The sequence below is a fragment of the Diadema setosum genome, chromosome 2, assembly GCF_964275005.1.
Source record: "Diadema setosum chromosome 2, eeDiaSeto1, whole genome shotgun sequence".
NCBI lineage: Eukaryota > Metazoa > Echinodermata > Echinoidea > Diadematoida > Diadematidae > Diadema > Diadema setosum.
The window spans coordinates 2108519-2129314 of record NC_092686.1 but is presented as its reverse complement, the minus strand read 5'-3'; the positions used below and the strand labels follow the sequence as shown (position 1 = coordinate 2129314).

The 20796-nt window shown below is 40.3% G+C and overlaps 2 pseudogenes; both read left to right on the top strand.

The window, feature by feature from the left end:
* The first annotated feature begins 6484 nt into the window (after positions 1–6484).
* Positions 6485–7920, top strand: LOC140246365 (uncharacterized; annotated as a pseudogene).
* An 80-nt stretch (positions 7921–8000) lies between these two features.
* On the top strand, positions 8001–20778 carry LOC140246364 (uncharacterized; annotated as a pseudogene).
* The last annotated feature ends 18 nt before the right edge of the window (positions 20779–20796 follow it).

The window sequence follows — 20796 nt, the reverse complement described above, 5'->3', positions numbered from 1 at the left end:
ACTACGCACTTCAAGCGCACTGGAGTACTTCCTCTTTCCAAACTTTCCAAACACTTTGGGGATACTTTCCTAACCAAAATGCTAACTTTCCTAACCAAATGCAAACTTTCCAAAACTTTCCGAAAGCGATTGGGCCAGTGTGCTGTGTGAATAAAAGTGGTCATGTGGTGGTGCAAAACTTTGTGCATGTACGTAAATGCTGCTCTGCACTTCGTCGAACGAGAAGAAAAGGACGATAACTTTTTTAGAGAAGCTCCAATCTCTGCCTAGAACCCCAAGAAAAGGTAGGCAAAGATCAAAAAACGATGAAGCTGATTTCCATTATTATCACTGCTGTTAACAGGAGTAAGTAACGGAAGTATTTTTATATAAACCCTAGTAATTAACGTTTGCCATGCCATTTCATCGCAAGATTCAACCAAAAGTGCTTAGGGTGCCCCCAGACACAGTAGAGTCTACACCATTGCTGACCGCATAGGCAGCGGTACAGTATTTAGTATACAGTCGCCCCCGCTTTAGGCTTAGCGGGAGCGGAAGAAGTTGGGAACCAAGCCTTCCAACTTAAAGTTAAAGCCTTTAAAAAAGGTTGGTATTCTGTAACTTAAGGAAGTTATGACAGAAGTTTGTCATAACTTTTTAATTGGTATTCTGTAACTCGATCATAAGTCACTGATTTAAGAAAAAAGTTACGATTGAGATGGGATTATGATAAAGGTTATGACAAGGGAGGAGTTTCATTTGTGAACAATCTTGTACACGTCACACTCTCCCTGTGTCTAAGAAGATATTCTTACCCAAACAATTTCAGAGAATTATCAAGGAGGCTGACCAGGAATGAACTGCTACTGTTCTGTATGATGACGAAGGCCATCTTCGAAACACCTACAAGCAGAACTGGTACCAGCCACCTCCACCCCCAAAGTTGTCACATTCACCACCATCACCAGGTGACTACTTCCGCCAGAGGATGTTTGTATGGTCACCCATGAGGATGTTTGGCATCCCACTCAAGTGCCGTAAGTGTAAGGCACCGATGCAGCATGCAGGAATATACACCAAAATGCGACATGTCATTGACCTTCACACAAGGAAGTTCTTACCTTGTTGGTGGAGAGCGACCTCGATGTAGCAAATGCAGGGCTCCAGTGTGTCCCTGGAGTGAGGATGTCCTAAGCCAACGGCACCCTAGCCAACGGAACACATTTCCCGCAGTGTTGACCACCAAATTGGCCTTGGACAAGAAGTGTGTTACACTCATGAAACCTCGCACAGAGGGAAATAGCACAAGCTATAACCAAAAAGCCCTTGAAGATATACACAGTGAGGAGTGGGGCAGGAGGGTTGTTGAGTATCTAGCAGCATGTGATCATCATAAAAGGAGTGTTATCTTCACACAAGCTACAGCAGTATATGAGCCACCATCTCCGTACATCCCCCTTCCCCTTGCCCAGTGGTTTGAAGCAGTTCATTCCAACCACATTTTGGCTCATCTAGACGGGTGTCATCACCTCAGCATACGGCCGAATCCTCAAGATACGACTCTACAAAGAGGGTGAGTCCAACATTTTATTTAATATGGAAAGAATGTAAAGAAATACAGACAAAGACAAGCACTTCAAGGAGAACTCAAATTGCATTGAAGAATTCTTCATGGGAACACATCAAAATCCATAGCTTTCCCTACAAGAGTGTGACTGGGTGACTATCCCGTAAATTGACAGACTGCTAAACAAAAAGCAAATCAGGATAATACATAACCATCATGGATGGCTAAATCTGCAAAATATATTCAATACCCTGAAATCCCAAGATAGCAGCATCTCTGTTTCATTTTCAACATTCTTCAAGTGGAGCATTGTCTGGTCCTTGTGCCACAGGGGGTCCTCATTTATGAAATCACGAAGAGAGCCCTCAATGCCCAGCAGCGACATCAACAAGCGGTTGACTTTAACGTCCGTCAAAATAGGCACACGGAGGAGAGGTCGCTTGCCGATATACACTACTCAAAAAAAGTTAAGGACCACTTTTTAATGTGTGTATACAATTTTCAAACCGGGTGTTGTATTTCTAGAAATACCCGAATATGGCTGTCTTGAATCTCCTCAAACACCCTGTAACAATTTCACACATGGGTGGTTTCAGTTGTTGCATGATGTCTCTCGCATTATTGCATATCCTGAAAAGTGGGCCCATTGTGAAGTGGTACAAATGTGGATTCAAATGCATTTTCTGTCTTTAGTCTCTACAATCAACAAATTGCTGACAACAGCAATGTCAAGATACAGCTGTCCAGGATGCCATCAAACACAATGAAATCAATTTCACACATGCAGTTCTTTCATGTCTCTTGCATCATTGCAATGTGCCCATACAAAAGTGGCTTCCAAAGCATTTTCTGTCTTTAGTCTCTACAATCAACAACTTGCTGACAATAGCAATGCCAAGATACAGCTGTCCAGAATGCCATCAAACACAATGACATCAATTTCACACATGCAGTTCTTTCATGATGTCTCTGGCATCATTGCAGTGGGCCATAAGACAAGTGTCTTCCAAAGCATTTTCTGTCTTTAGTCTGTACAATCAACAACTTGCCTACAACAGCAATGCCAAGACACCACCTAAGTGAAACAGATGTAGCCAGAGCCCTAGGGATGCTGGAAGCTGGCCTCAGTCAGCGAAGAGTAGCCAGAATGATGGGCGTGTCACACAGTGTCATTAGCAGAGCAAATCAAAGACACCGAGAGACAGGGCTATACTCCGAGAGACCCCGCAGTGGCCGACCAGTTTCGACAACCCCTAGAGATGATCGCTACTTGACGAATCTCAGCCTCCGCAACCGCTTTCACAGTGCACGCCGTCTCAACAATGACTTCGCTGCAGCAACTGGAGTGATTGTTTCCACTCAAACAATCCGTAACCGACTTCACAGAGCCAATATGCATGCCAGACGGCCAGCTCAGTGTGTCCCACTCACCCCTGCTCACAGAAGAATTCGTCTCAACTGGGCCCGGGAGCATGTCAGATGGACCAGACAGCAATGGCGTAGAGTTCTGTTCATAGATGAGAGCAGATTTTCCCTTGACCACAATGATGGACGTTCGAGAGTCTGGAGGCGACCAGGAGAGAGATTTGCAGACCCCTGTATTGCAGAACATGACCGTTATGGGGGAGGCAGCGTCATGGTGTGGGGAGGCATCACCTACGCCAACCGTACTCGTCTCTACGTGGTCCCAGGGGGAGCAATGACAGGAGTGAGGTACAGGGATGAGGTCCTTGAACCTATAGTGGTGCCATTTGCAGAAAATGTGGGACAAAACATCATTTTCATGGATGACAATGCCCGTGCCCACCGAGCTAGGGTGGTGACCGAGTTCCTTGAGGGCCAGGGGATTGAGCGTATGGAGTGGCCAGCGAGGTCCCCGGACTTAAACCCGATAGAGCACGTCTGGGACATGATGGGGAGGAGTCTCAAGCAGCTCGAAGCCCATCCACTTGGACTGCAGCAGCTGGGTGTGGCTCTGGAGGCTGCATGGGATGCACTGGACGTCAGAGACATCAATCGCCTCATCAGCTCCATGAGACAGCGCTGTGAAGCCGTTATTGCTGCAGGAGGTGGTCACACTCGTTACTGAACTGCCTGAAAGACACTCAGACATTCGTTTTTACCACTTCATGTCGGTAGCTGATACCCCTCGGGGCCCACTTTTCAGGATGTGCAGTGATGCGAGAGACATTGTGCAACAACTGAAACCACCCATGCGTGAAATTGATTACAGCGTGTTTAAGGACATTTAGGACAGTTGTACTGAGGTATTTCCAGAAATAAAACACCTTGTATAAAATCTTTATGTACGTTAAAAAGTGGTCCTTAACTTTTTTTGAGTAGTGTATGTGCAATTTTGAACATGCCTCCCCCGCTCTCAGAGAGAACATTCACACGGCAGCTGAATGGTGTTATTTCTTTATTCTTTTTTAATATTAAACTATACGAAAAAGTTAGCTTACATTCCAAAGTTACCATTCTTACTGAACTAAAATACTTAATGCATTCCTAGATTGAATCTTTACTCTGGTTTACTTTGTTTTTCATTGTTACTGCAGATAATGGATGAAGCTTGTACAATCTGCAACGAGTGCTCATCTGAGACTCTTATCGTTGGGGATAAGGGTCTAAGGACACTGGTGTCTTACAGCTTGGAGTGAGGAGATGGTTTTTGAAAAGGCAACGCCACTGAGAATCCATGAACTTTGCCGAAGTTCTATACTATACTATTGTATCTGTCAAAAGAAGTCTACGTCTGATGAAGATGATGAAGTGCAATGTACCTGTGCTGCAGTCAAGAATTTCTGGGAAATTTGACTTAAAAACTCATTGCATATTCTGTTCAGAGTCTGTTTTTCAGGATAGCAAGGTCCCTTTTTCTAGAAGACAGGCAGTAAGTAATGTGGAAACTTTGGATTGCAAAACGAGTGTATTGAATAAAGCACAAGAAAGAAATGATGATGGGGCACTCATGTATCAGAACACATACAGGAATGACTGTAACCTGGTTGCAGCTGGAGCCAAGTATCATCGCCAATGCGCTGTTTCGTGGGTTTTTTTTTAACGAAAGAGAAAGAAGAAAGCTCAGAAAAGAACTTGCGACAAAGAGCATTCAATAAACTTTGCGAGTTTCGTGAAGATAGTGACGAGTGTCAGTATTCGCTAAGGGAGCTTTCAATTCAAATGGCCAAGCATTTGGATGGAAATGTAGGTTATACCTTGAAACATCTCAGGAAGAAACTTGAGCAACATTATGGTGATGACATAGTTGTGACCAGTACAAGAGGACAGGAAATCATACTTAGTTTTCATGATTCAGCTGACAAGATTCTCCATGAGAAATGGGACACCGATAAGCTGTTTGATGGAAAGACAAAAAAATGATCGTATCATAGACATGGCTCTTGTGGCAAGCAAGACTTTATTCTCAAGCATTATTTTCTCTTTGTTCAATCAATTATACTGACACGCTCGATGGATGATGATCTTCACGATATCGTGAATGAGTATTTGGGTCAAACTTTGTAATCAAAGAAAAGCAAAGAGATGTCATTAAGAGTATTACAGCAGGAAGGCACACAATTGGAATCCAACAGGATATGGCAAGAGTTTGTCATTTACCCTGTATGCCTCACTTACGGATAAGGTGAAAGCAGTGCTGGAGAGATTTCCTAACATCATCATCAAAATTATTAATATTTTATCTTTAATAATATTATTTCTAGAGTAAAGGTTTTAAAGGGGAATCCTCATCTGTCATAAAGGAAAACATGGTGAAAAGAGGAGAGACCCTTTCCAATACATGGATACCCAGTACGGAAGAGATCACCAAAGAAAACCAGATGACACTTCTAAGAGACTACCTCGTTTGGTATGAGAATGGCGATGTTCACCCATTCATTGGATGAACAAGACTGAGAATTGTGTTTCGTTGAACGAACACAAAGTTTTGTCAATGAAGAGACGGTGTGCACATGCAGCAGTTGTTGTGGAGTATGACGCAGCTGTTAAAATGTTTATGTCTTTGCCAGAATGGAAGAAAAATGCCAAACTGAGAAGGTGGTTAGAGAAGCAGTGGCTCCCACATTTCCAGGTAGGATATGATAACTCTATTAAAGTTTGTGTTAAAAGGTACTGCCTTTGAGTTTGAAAAAAGGAGAAGAAAGGTTAAACTTCAAGTTCAAAGGATAAATTGTTCCATTGATGATTGAATAAGATCTCAGATGGGTGTCAGATGGGTGTAAAGTTGGTGCAATAGAAATCCTGGACTTGGACAGAAAACCAGGAGACGGTCAGATAGACCCTGTTAACTTGGTCAGGCGGATAAACCACTAATTACAGCAATGATGAAAGAGAAACAATTTTCAGTAGAAAAGTGCTGTCAAAGGTAAATTAAGAATGACTTACTATTGAAAAATCATTGAAAGTAAATATAAGCAATAAATCTTTCAAAAATTCAAATCAGGAGATGAGTAATAACATGAAGATTTTTCTGCGTCCAAGGGTGACAATACTTTTGACACACAGTATAGATAACACAAAAGCACATACAACAATCCAAAGCTGTGTTAAGTGGATATGGAAAGAATGTAAAAGAAATACAGACAAAGAAAAGCACTTCAGAGAGAACTCAAATTGCATTGAGGAATTCCTTATGAGAACACATCAAAATCCATAGCTTCCCCTACAAGAGTGTGACTGGGTGACTAACCCGGAAATTGACAGGCTGCTAAACAAAAAGCAAATCAGGATAATACATAAGCATCATGATTTTCAGGTTTAGAATCATGAAGTTATCATCAGGAAGGGTTGTGCTGAACATCATCAAGCATTCTCACTGCTGGGGTGAAAGATATGTTGGCTCCTTGCCAGAAAGCTTCTTGCAGACCTTGTAAACTTTGCAGTAAATCATCACCTAAATACTATCATCTATGTGATATGAAGTCTGATGCCCTTGTATCCATTATTAGGGAACGCAGTGCAGATATACAAATGACAGATTGCATTTGTAGTAGTTGCAAAATAAAATTTGTTCGAAAACTGAAAAACCCCAAATACACTCCAGAAATGACATGTACAAAAGAAAGAGGTATTTGTTTTCTGTTTCATTATGATTGTTGTGGTGAGATGTCATCAAGAGGTTGTAAGTGTGATTTAGAGTCATTCACTGCTGCATTCTCCATAGAATGTGCTGCATTCTTCATAGAATGTACTTCTCTACCTCCTACTATACCCTTGTGCCTCAAACATGGATTGGAATTGTCACGTTATGAGCAAATCAGATTTTATCAGACTTGTTCTGTTTGCGAAGTGTCACTGACTTCTGATGACAAAACATACACTTGTTGAGATATTCCTGAAAGTGAATTACAACGATTGTGTGATATAAATGACAATTTTTCAGGAACACAAGACAGCATTATTTGTAGACCTTGTTACATAGTATCGTAAAAAACAAAGCAGTGCTGGTAAAATGTCACTCAAGAGTATGGAGAGTTCTTTTCAGAGGTGTGTGTTTGAATCGGAGTCTGAATCAGAGTCTGATGAAGACTTGTTACTCAGAACTTTAAATGATGTTTATTTACATGTGTGTAGACTGTGCCCAGAGGATTTTTGTTTTGTTTTGTTTATTACTGTTTATGAGTATTATTCTATTCTTATTTTGAAAAGATGCTGTGATGCTCTGCAATTTGACCGTATAAATAAAAGTCCAGTATATGTTAAGGGTAAGATCACACACCAGTTTGGTGAGCTATTGATTGTTCACAGAGATGCGTGCAAAAGAGGAATTTTTTTTTTTACAGTGCAGAGATGTCTCATGATGTTATATGTGCATGGCATATTTCAGTTTCAAAAGTAAGATCCTTACAAAAAGGCAAGAATAGTTCTCAAGATGTACCTGACAGAACATCATTTTCCTCACAGTCTAGTAAATCTTCAGACGTGAACATGCACTTCCAAAATGTTTTTCATTAACGGAAATGAATTTCTCCGTAAACAGGCAAAACAGTTCACATCTGAATACATAAGTAATCCTTTATCTGTCACTGACTATGATGAAGCTTTTCAACTTGTAGAGAATGCCGACTACAACCCTGCTGTAACCGACTTGGTAGAAGAAATCATGGACTCCTGTGAAGTACCATGGGTGTCAGAGGACAGCAACGTGGAGCTCCATCTGATTGAGAACTTTGATAAGTGTACTTGTACTACCAGGCATTAACTTTGATAGTGTCCTTTTTAATTTTCACCCCTTTTTGTGGAATCTTAGAAACATTATCATAGCAACTGTCGAAGAACTGCAGTATTTCCAACGATCATCAATTCAAATACACACTGAATTCATACAGTACTGTCCATTTCCACAGAAATGAAAAACTGTGAGACATTAATCCTGTAGAGCCATCAAATATTGCTTGTGTATGAATCTGATGTAGCCAGTACCAGTTCTGCTATGACTCAGCCTCCAGTGCATTTGAAAAACAAACCAAGCGTCCGCAGAAGATTAGCGCAGCTTGACTCTCTTGATATTCCAGGGCCATCTTCATTTCAACCACCACATTACAAAAGATCAATAAGGTCCCAGCTTTCACTTGAACAATTCTCATTCTCTGAGCAGGATTCTCAGCAGGGGGAAGATATGTATGATAAAGCCATTGTTTATATACTTTGGAGAGATATTTTTATGTGGTGCAGAATAAATCTTCTGACCTTCCTAGTTTTAAGTATAAATTGGCATTAAAGAGCGAACAAAATATAGAACGTTCAGAGTTTTCATACATGTATGTACTAAATGAGAAGGCAGACTCACCAGATACTTTAAAGCATACACTTGGTCTTCTGTATGAAGCATTTAACATCAATCAGTCATTGAATCATTTAGTCATTGCTGGTGATGGGGCAACTGTATGTCTCCTTTTGAACTTGAAGTTTGAATATGGAGATACTCTTGATTGGGTTGTGCCATTTTTGGGAGACTGGCACATCCTTCAAAATTTCCAAGAGGTTCTTATGAAAATCTACTGGGATGCTGGCTTGAAGGATGTGGCCAAGTTAACCCACAAGCAATCCACACTAAAAAGCTTAGGCAGCTGTACAAATTTCAAACAAACCCACAGATTTCTGTTACAAATATATGAGGCAATTCTTATGTTGCAAGTTTCTAGTTTCTTTTCATATAAGAGTGATCATGAGGTTGGTTTCACCAAAGAAGTCTTTTTGGACATTGTGAAAGATGTTTTAGCTCATGTAGATATCAAAGATGGTAAATACAAGTGCATGTAGATTGCCATAAGTTTTTGGCATCACAGCAGGTTTTTATCACACAATTTGTTGAACCAATGCAGAATGAGTTCAGTTTGTTTTGTAATGAAATGTCTGAGAAGTTTGAAACTTTCGGTTTTGGAACCAATTTTTAGTAAAAGATTGCCTATGTTATGTCAATCTTTGGTTAGTAATACGTACAGGGAATTGGAAGTTAAGATTATCGGCTCTGAAATCAATGGTACCACTGTTCACTGCCCTTGATAGGCAAAATTATGCATATTTGATTCCGTTTCATTTTCGTCACTTACATTCTTCACTTACATCACTGGAAAGGAATTTTCTCGGGTTGCATTGGATGAGGCTCATGAGATGCTGATCAATAAAGATTGCAAGACTGCAGTTTCAAAGCATTTACCTCAACATGTAGGAAAAATTAGTGCAACATTGCAGTGTCAAGCCCAGTTGGTGAAAAATCTTGAAGAGCAAACAGGAATTACAAGAAAACTTATGTTTCAGCGTGACCTCCAGAAATCTGTCATTGACGCAGAATTTGCCAATGTCAAAGCGTACTTTCAAGTGTTATGCAACACTTCAATGTTTTCTACTGCTCAGGACAGTAGCTTACATCATATATTTACTACTGTTTCTGCTCAACCAGCACAGAAGAAATGTCTCCTTGAGTTTAGGCAATTGGGATAAGATGCATATGATGCCTTGTGCAGTGTTCAGATTATGAATGACTCATCAGTTAAAAAAACAGTTTCGAGAAGGTTTCAGCTAAAAACTTTTGCTAAAGATAAATTGAGGGCAAAAAAAGTAAATGACCTTTGTTTTCTGTATTTTCAGAATATGTTGCAAGTATTTATTTATAGTCTTGCCAATATCTGCACATTATCACTATTGTGCATTGCTAAAAAAGAATGTACCAGTAATATGTACTTTCAGGGATGAAGGACATGAGAGGCTTTCATGTGTAGAAGTTCATACAGTTACAGTTATTTACCGTTATCTTGCTCACAGGGTATTTGTTGTGCTTGTCGTAGATTTTTTTGTTGTCGTAGGTTTAACTGTGCTGATGTTTTAAACCTTGAATTGAGTGTGTGATACAAAGAACATGCATGAGAAGGCTGCTTCTAGTCATTGTGTCACAATATCACATACACACACGCACACACAGACACACACACACACAAAATGTGCACAGGAATCAATGTGTAGCAGCATATCAGGAAAGGGTAACAAAAGGAGAAAAAAATCAAACTTCGTTTGGCGGGGATATAATGACAGTCTCATGTTATGGAACCTGGCAATGTAGGGGGTTTTGTAGTCAGAATAGCGTTGGCACAGTTGCAGGCAGCAAGTCTTGTGTCCTAGATGTTGAGGTCCTTAGCAACCACTGTGCTGCCTGTAAATTAGCAGCCAAGAGGCTTCCTGAGGACAAACTGGAAGACGGTGTAGACTTGTACTACATAAAGGTCAAAGTTTACTTTAGTCAGCCACGGTTGGAACGCACAAGTGTTCTTTGATGCTTTTATTGAAGACACCGATTTTATACTCATCATTGCTTAAAAAAGGAATATATAGGGTTTTTTGCAATAGACTGACTAGAAACTTTCAAATATTTACATAACTATTTAGTGCATACCAATTTGTTTATAAATCAATTTACTTTGTTTATGTAAAATTAGGGAAACTGAAGTAAATCAATGTTATATGTATGGTTGTCGAATCGGTATGAAAATTCTGATTTTATGCTCAATATTGCTAAAAAAAAAAGAGGCATTAAATAGGAATTTTTTGCCGACTTCATCAACGAGACCAACACTGATGGCAAATGAATTTTCGGATCAGTTTGCAAACCTCGTATGAAAGTCACTGAAGACAAAGCGGGCTACTAGATGCAGTGCCAGTGGGCAGTTTCAGCCCAAGCAATCAGTCCTTAGCTGGTTAGGGCGTATCGTTTACTATATCAGTTGCAGAGTATACTGATCAGATATTTCTCGTAATATATCAATACTGCCATTACAGATGGGAAGAAATCGCATGAAAAAGGTATGTGACAAGAATCATTCAGACTCTGCTGGAGCTATGGAACCTGCTGCCATGGAGAGAATGTTCAAACGTTCTGAAAAGAACTACCAGGTACAGTATACAGGATATCTAGGAGAGGGAGACTTCAAGTCATATCATCGAGTATCGTCAGCAAACCCACCAATATATCCAGGTAAGGAAATCAAAAAGTTAGAGTGCTATGGACATGTGCAGAAGAGGATGGGCAAGCATCTTATGAACAAATGCAAACAGGTAAAAGACAAGAAGTTCCATTATGAGGGCCGTGATGCGAAGGGGATCTTGGGTGCTGGGAAGGGAAGGCTCACTCAGGTAAAAATCAAAAAACTTCAAGGTCACTACGGAGCAGCCATAAGGAAGAATCCAAACAACATGCAAAAAAATGAAGAAAGACATCTGGGCCACATTCAAACATCGCTCAGGTGACTATCAGGACTGCAGAAACTGGTGTCCCACCCAAAAAAGTAAGTCAGAAGAAGAAGTGAACAGAAAAAACTGGCCTCATACGTCAGTGAAATGATCAAGTCAGTCTATGAAACTCTCATAAAAGACAAGTTGCTTGAAGTCTGTGCTCATGGGGGAACACAAAACACAAACGAAAGTTTCCACAACTTGACTTGGCAACGTTGCCCAAAACCAATATTTGTAGGAAGGAAGAGGCTCGAAGTAGCAGTTTTTGATGCAGTGATTGTTTACAAAACAGGGGAGCATCCGAGGACGGAGATCTTCAAGAGACTCCATTATTCAGCAGGTGAGCATGCTTCTAAATTTTTCAGGAAGTTTAACATAAAGAGGATCAAAGCAGCAAAGCATGCCCAGCAACCAGAAGTAAAGAGAATCAGGAAAGAGAAACGATACCAAGCAGTGGCAACCGAAGAAAAGCATGCTGAAAATGAAGGTGAGACATACACATTTGGAGGCTTCTCATGGACATAAACAGGTGGTATATGTTGTTTTTATTTCATTTCATGCATGGTTAATCAATATGATAACATTCAAGCTACAACCCAAATACTTTGTGATTTACGCTTCTAGAATGGCATCATAGAGATTATACGCATTTTTATATGTGTATGGCGTATGTGACTGTTGAATGTGTACATTAGTATGAAAAGGGCCGCTGAAATTTAAGTAGGTGTGATGCAAAACAATCTATACTAAACAGTGCAGTGAAAAAGGCACAGGGAATGGAGGTAGAGATGACAACTTAAACGAATATGTTTTAAATGAATCAGTTCAGAGTACTACAACTTTGTATGTAACTTCCAAGTAAGGCTGTGGAGAGGAAAGGGCTGGTACGAAGTCTTGCCACGATTGGGAAATCTGGCTTGCAGCTAGGAAGGTTGACGAGAGACAGGCACACCCAGGTTGCAAAGTGGATTCAAGAAAAAATATCCAGAAATAGACCACAGCTACGACATGTGGCACATTGCAAAAGCACTCCAGAAAAAAATGACAGCACTGTCCAAGGCTAAGCGTTGTGATGCAGCACACTCAGCAGAAGCCTTCCACCATGTGCTCCTGCACTGGTGCCCAAAGATGCAGGCATACTCATACACTGGTATAAAATGCAGGTTGCTACTGGCAGCACAGCATTGGAATGAAAAATGCAGATTTACACCATATACATAAAACTGCATTGTGATGGTTCCACAATAAATATGTAGCACCTGAGCAGGTTGCCATATTAAATACGTAAGATTTGGAGGGAGTAAACTCGATAAGTGTAGAAGTGTTGCAAATTAAGTTCAGCCTGAGAAGGCCAGGGGACAGCAGAAAACAGCCCATGACAAACAGACACAGGACTATCCCCTTTGTGCTGGTGAACGGGTCTTCTAAGCAAAGATAGAACTTGTTATTATTGGGGGGGGGGAAATGTTATCTATGTATGCGGGTGTTATTTGTGTTCATTTTTTTTTTTTACGTATCTTCTGTATTTCTCTAAATGTGTGTCTTTGGTTAGTTTGGATTTTCTTCTTTATGTTTTTTACTTCAATTCGACTTTTATTGTATATGTTTTTATTATGGTGGCAGCTGTTCATAAAATCTTGCTTTTCTTGCTGTCTCCACATATTTGTCAATATAAATTTATATTGTCTGTACCTTAGTCTGAATGTTTTCTGACATTTGAATGTAAATACAAACTGAATGAAGAATTAAAGGAAGTCAGATTGTGTGAATGCAGAAGTATTTAAAGTATGATTTAATCTTTTAACATTCACAGTGCCAGCACAGGTGATTTTTTTTTTTTTTTTTGATTTGTTTAATTTTTAGACTGCCTCATACAGCTTCGTGTGGTTACTGGTGTTTGCTACATCACACCTATATACAATTATTTTACACTTGATTTGAAATGTAGTGGTATTACATTTTGTGTTGGGCAGTGGTCCATCATTTTTCATTTTGTTATATGTTGTAAATAGATCTCCCAAGATCTCCCGAGTTCACTGAAATATTTCAGTACTGATGTTCTTAGAATTTGAGTTTTATGGAATATATTGTAAATAATGTTATATCATGCTTAGTGTATTTACTATTAAATGTTGCTTCCGTCAGGACATGGAGGTCATAATAAAACTTGGCAGGAGTAAATGTAAGATGCCACATCAACACAGCTTGATGGGCTAGAGAGCATTGACCTGGTGCATTTTAGTTCAGTAAACATTACTCTTTGGCCTTACTCAAGACAGAACATATCCCATTGATTCATACAATGATGTTGAAATGATGAAGAATTATCAGTTCACAAGACAAGGGGTATTCCACATAATAGACATTTTCCAAGACGACTCAAAGAAGCAAATGCAATGATCTCATCCACTGGATCCCAGCATCCAAGTGCTGTGTGCCCTTGGGTATTATGCCAAGAGCGAATTGCTGTCTAATAGGGAAGAGATTCATCAGATTAGCGTACCTATTGTTTCAAGAACACTACAGGCAGTGACCCAGGCCCCGATATGGAAGAAAAATGAAGTAAGAGTCTTGCAAATTTAGACCAATTGGGCTCTAAGCTCTAATTGGGATGGATGCCCTGCAAGGCGAGCCTGAGAGCTCCTGCAGGAACTGTTTCCCAACCAAGTGGCAGCATTGGAACACCCAACAGAGAACTTCCCACGTTCTCCCGATCTGACACCCCAGACTTCTTTCTCTGGGGGTTCATGAAGAATCAAGTGTACCGACCAACTTTGGCCGAGAACCTTCCAGTACTCCAGGAGCACGTCAAATCGACCATGAAGGGTGTCAGCAGAGAACTTAACTGCTCAGTTAGAGACATGTACAGACGCACCAGATTCTGTATTCAGTTGGAAGGGGCGCAAGTGGAAGGAAGAGTTTAGAGATCAAGTTTTATCTTGGATAATGTTTTGAACTGTTTTAAATTATAATTTGCATTCCTTTATCATTTTGGTTATGATTCCTTTTATGCCTATATAGATCATGTCAAAGCATAAAGTGCACTGTTATGATATCTTAACCCTAATCAGGCTGGGCTTTTTTGGCTATGCTATATCTGGGGGGGGGGGGGGGGGGGGGGGGGGGGGGCGGATTCCGCCCCCCCCTTCAGATCTCGCCTATGGAACCCGCGATCGCGCCGAAAATCGGCACACGCGACGCCCGCGACGTATTCTATCAAAATGTATGGTTGCTTTCTCCAAAAAATTTTTCTTATATTTTATATTAATTAATTATTGTAATTTATGCATAAAATCAGTTTTGGGCTCTAAATCACTTATTTATGCTCCAATTAAGCTAATTTCTTTTTAAAAATGTTTCTTGTATCATTCTTCTGAGACATAGGATAAAAAAAAATCTGTATCGAAATTAATTTCTTATGTATTTTATTGTTTTTTGAATTTCTTATGTATTTCTTTGTTTTTTGACCTTTTGTTTTTGTTTGTGTTTTGGCCAAAATTTGTCACAGACATTTTTCAAAGCATTATTATGCTAAAATAAATTAATTTCGGCCATTCTAAGTGAAGATATGAATTTTTATGTGAATTAATTAAAAAAAACACAATTTGCATTGGATTTGTACACAAAATCACGTTTTGGAGCAATTTTGGGGTTGACAAATTTTTTTCGAATGGGCGTCGCCTCAAAACGGTACGTGCGGGCGCAACAATTTGGGTCTCAAAAGTTGCGCGATACTTGGAAGAAAAAAGTCATGAAACATCGCGGCGGGAGCTTATCGCGTTACGAAGATATTGCGCGAAACGTCGAGGGGGGGGGCGGATTCCGCCCACCCCCCCCCCAGCCTGATTAGGGTTAACTAATTTCATACCTCTAAAATCATGTATAGCAGCATATGAGTGCAATGTCATGACATTCTTGTAACTTTTAATGCTTATGAATTCATGTAAAGCGTAAAGTGCAATGTCATGATGACATTTTAGGACTATTTTACAAAAAACTGCAATATTTTACCGTTTGTGAAAAGCTTTACCTTCAGATATCCATGAGTGGAAGGATCGATCAATGATGGAAAACCAAGCGATTACAGTACAATTCCCTGGAGACAGTTGTGGTCGACCGATTACACAGAGTATGAAAGCTTTCCTGAAAGGAGATCGTTGGAAGAGAGGAGTGATGCGGGAGGTGTTTGACTGCAAATCAGCAGATAGCATTAGTGCACAGTTTTGCTGTGACGTCTGCAGCTGGGAGCATGCCTGCAAAGGAATTCCACTTCGAAAAACAGTTGGGTGATGCATTACGCGAAAAGGACATCAGGGAGGAGTTGCCTCTTAATGTGCTTTCTGCCGACCAGATGTCAAAACTAGAAAATGCTCTAGAAGAGTACAGACTGTCACTGCTTTATCACGACCCGGACTACATTTACTGTGGAGGAGACATCACTTCAGGTCTACCAAGGAGCATGTTGGAGAAGATCGTAACAGAAAGCATAGTAAAGCATCCATTTCACTCATTTGTGAAGAGTTGTGCATTCCCGAACAAAGACATAGCTGATAAAGTATGGTCAATACTACGCACAGTCCTTGAGAGACTGCCTTCAAAAACAGAAACAGTAACTGCACTGAATTTTAGATACGCTGTCCACAAAATTGATTATGGACGGAAGGATGGACAGACAGACGGATAACCCGAAAACATAATGCCTCCATCGACACTTCGTGGCGGAGGCATAAAAATACAATTAGAAATATTAAGTCACAGAATTCAAAGCATTCACAAGTAGCCTTCCCCCTCCCCCTTTTTATGGGGGGGGGGGGGGAATAACTGCCAAGGCACTTGTCACAGCAATTATTATGAATGTTACATGTGGTTTTTGTTTTGCTTTGTTTAGATTTTGTTATAAAGTTCCCAAAGAGTTCAAATTTGAATTCTTCAAGGAACCTGTTTTGTCTTTTGTTTTTATTACATTCCTTGATTACATAATTATTGAGGGGCGGGAGGGGAAGTCAAGAATTTTCCAAGTGGTAGCATTGGGACACCGAACAGAGTACCCCCTACATTCCCCTGATCTGACACCCCAAGACTTCTTTCTCAGGGGGCATGTGAGGAGTCAAGTGTACCGACCACCTTTCGCGGAGTCCCTTCCAGTACTCTGGGAGCACGTCGAAGCAGCCCTGAGGGGTGTCGGCAGAGAACTTATCATCCGCTCAGTTAGAGACATATACAGACACGCCTGACTCTGTATTCAGTTGAAAGTGGTGCAAGTGGAAGGAAGAGTTTAGAGATCTAGTTTTATCTCGGATAGTTGTTTTGAACTGTTTTAAATCATAATTTGCATTTCTTTTATGTTTGGTTATGATTCCTTTTATGCCCATGAAAATCATGTCAAAGCATAAAGTGCACTGTTAATAAATATCACCATCGTTGTAGTAACATAACCTTAAACGGTCAGCTCAAGTTGAAAAAATGTTAAAACAGGCAAACATGAGACTCCACATGCTCAGGATATCGAAGAGCTTTAACCTGCCTACAGCGGATTTAGTCAAGGTTTACACAGTATATGTCAGGCCAGTCCTAGAATACTGCACCATTGTTTGGAACTCAGGTTTTAACAAAGAAACAAAGTGAAGAAATGGAGAAAATACAAAAACGTGTATGTCGTCTCATGCTTGGCCCCTCATTTGTAAATTACGCAAATGCATTGACTGTTTGTGATTTACAACTGTTATGTCAGCGCCGTCTAAAATTTTGTCAGAAATTTGCAGTTCAGTTGAATTACCCATGATCATGATTTGCTCCCACCTACTAGAATGGAAACACATGGACGTAATTTACAGAGTAAAAATGTGTTCAGTGAGTTAATGCGCAGAACAAGCCATATGTATGCTTTCGTTCCTAAGCATATCATTTGCACAAATTTTCCCAAAATCCGTTCCTGAGAATCACCAGTTACATTTTTTGAGCAAGTTTTGCCATTCCAAAGACCACACTTTTTCAAAATTTGCTCCACAGAATCGCCATTTTACATATGTTGGTGAACCTTGCCGTTCCGAAGACTATCTATTTTCCGAATGCAGCCTCATGGGTAAGCAACAGACTAGATCGCCAGCGCCCAGACGCAAATTTACAGAAGCATTTTCGAGCAGCATTTTCACGCTCAAATTGGGTCAAAACGGCTGCTAGCTCGTTCTGGAGCGCCTCATTTTCAGGCTCAAAACGGCTCAAACTCGTTCATGAGACCCTCATTGTCACGTTCGACCACTCTGGTTTCCCTTTCGGAGCCCCTGCATTTCTTTTTCTTGTACCATGAGCACATTGATAAGACATTATCAATGTACTATAATTAAAGAGGAAAAAAGATATTGGACGGGACGAAAGACTTCATTTTATGAATAATACCAGCATTTCTAGAAAAATAACTTCTAAGGCATCTGCGCATGTCTTCAAGAATACATTCTTATCAATGATTATTCCCAGGAAATTCGGTAAAATTGACCATACGTACTAAAAAAAACAAAAAAAACAAAACAATTACCAATAAACATTTAACATTAACTTAATCAACACTTACAATGACATCTTTCAGTACAATTTTCACAATTTTGCATGCAAAATACAAAATTTTTCAAAGCAAATAACCCTGAGTGGAAGGATCGATCGTGACGGAAAACCAAGCGTAGCGATTACAGTAAAATACCCCGGAGACACTTGTGGTCGCCCGACTACACAGAGTATGAAAGCCTTCCTGCAAGAAGATCATTGGAGGAGAGGAGTGATTCAGGAGGTGTTCCACTGCAAATCGACAGATAGCATTAGTGCACAGTTTTACAGCCGGGAGCATGCCTTCAAGGAATTTGACTGAGAAAAACAGATGGGCGAGGCATTACGCGAAAAGGACATTGGAGGGGAGTTGCCTCTTAATGTGCCTTCTGCCGACCAGATGTCAAAACTAGAAAATGCTCTAGAAGAGTACAGACTGTCACTACTCAATCACGACCCGGACCACATTTACTGTTGAGGAAACATCACTTCAGGTCTACCAAGGAGCATGTTGGAGAAGATCGTAACAGAAAGCATAGTAACGCATCCATTTCACTCATTTGTGAAGCGTTATGCATTCCCGAACAAAGACATAGCTGATAAAGTATGGCCAATACTATGCACTGTCCTTGAGAGACCGCCTTCAAAAACAGAAACAGTAACTGCATTGATAACATGTTGATGCATTCAGAGTAAACTCCTGAACTGGTTTGCATACTCTACATACATCAACAAGGTACTGTATTAATGTGTGGATACCCCACGGAGTCGAGAGAGAGAGCGCTGTCAGTGCTGGCCAGAAATAAGATATCCAGACACCGGGGTAATAATCGTATGTATGCGCTTTGAGCACACTACAAAGTGGATTTAGCACGATATAAATTGATATCATTATAATTACAACAATGTACACATAATGCCTAAGCCTCTAATGCTAATACTGAAAATCAAGTAATCCATACCTGCTGAATCACCCAGAGTAAGAAAAAAAAGCATAGAGGGGATAATGTTGCAACTTGAATTTTTACTTTGTTGTAGCAGGAATTTTGTTATAACCTTGTTTGTTATAACAAGAGTTCACTGCATTCATAGAGAAACTTGTTGATATTTCGCTTTTTTGATTATCTTAAATCAACTGTGTATTAAGTTTATATCTGCTGCGTACAATAGGCACGTCCTCTTACTGTTTACTATCATTGTTGAATGTCTGATATTCATTGTATACATCAGTTGGATCATGCTTATTGTAGTCAACAGATTTAAATCTAGTCGAGGGGAGGGCCTTTTTGACCCCCTTGTCATTTTCTTCATTGTGCATCTAGTCTGATTGGAATTTCCAAATCCAAATCCAAATATTCCCCCTAATTCATAAAAAAATTTGCATATTCAGATTTTTAATGAATTACATTTCATGAAAAATGGTCTAATTTTTTATTCCCGACTTGTTTTACAATTGTGTCAATTTTCAAGTCAACCGTTCAATTCGTTGCCGAGATTTGAAAGGGGGGGGGAGAGAAAAAGCCCCCAGAATTTATGCAACTTATTCTTGGGAATTGTTTTCTTCCTTGTCAGAGCATATATCAACTTGATGGCCACAGAAGATGAAAATGCAGATGAGGATGCTGATGAGGATGCTCCCTGTGCCATTCCTGAATACGTGCCAGCCCTCACCCATCTGTAAGTAGCAAGAATATTGCTATTGCACACAATGATAGCATTATGCAGCATAAATAATTTTGTAAGATGGCGAACAATTCAGACGCATAGATCTGTATGCATATGAAATCAGTATAACCTATTCTCACAACATTAATCACATTATTCACAAAGCTGACTTAGCCCTATCTTGCCTGGGCTATTTGGGAAGGTGAGCCCACCCCCCCCCCCCCACCCTTATCAGAGCTCGACCACGGATTGGGCGATCGCCATGAAGTATCGAAGAGAGTGAGACTGAGAATGATAACAGCACATTCACTGATTGCTCTTTGTAATCAAAAACTTTGATTTGAAGCTTGATGTAAGGACATTAATAGAAGCCATAGATTTGGGCCCAGAAAGCAGAAAAATGTGAAGGACTGAAATTCAAAGGCAAGGATCAACTTCAATTAACAATTAAATCTAACACATGAATTAAAAAAAACAAGGCAAGTGCCATAATGTGCCTCACCCATTCGCTTCCAAGAAATTGTACGCAAATGGGATATAACAGCTAAAAAAAGAGATATAACAGCTAAAAAGAGATATAAAAGGGCAAAAATTTATGACCCATAGGGAAACGTGAAATAAAAACTTAACATTGGGCCCTTAAAGTTCGTTGACCCCTGCCTGTGACCTTTAAACTTGTGGTGACTATCCACTCCCCAAGGGACATCTACCATCCAAGCGTGGTCACAAACGGACCTATGGATCAAAAGTTATGACCCACAATAGAAACGTGTTATAAAAACTTAACATTGGGCCCTTACGTTCGTTGACCCCTGCCTGTGACCTTTGACCTTGTGGTGACCAGCCACTCCCCAAGGGACATCTACCATCCAAGTTTGGTCACAAATGGACCTATGGATCAAAAGTTAAGACCCATAATAGAAACGCGCCATAAAAACTTAACATTGGGCTGTAAAAGTTCATTGACTCCTGCCTGTGACCTTTGACCTTGTGGTGATCATCCACTCCCCAAGGGACATCTACCATCCAAGTTTGGTCGTCTCAGGTCCATGAAATTGAAAGTCAAGATTGAGAAGTGCCACCTGTTCAAGAAGAAATTGAAGCATCTGGGTCATATGGTCGAGGAAGGTGGGATATCTCCAGACCCAGAGAAGGTACGGGCTATCAAGGAATGGGAGACACCAGACCGAAACGGAGCTGAGGTCTTTCCTTGGACTTGCTGGATACTACCGCCAGTTCGTCCCCCATTTCGCTTCCATTGCAGCACCTCCATGCCCTACTGAATGAATGCATAATAGCAA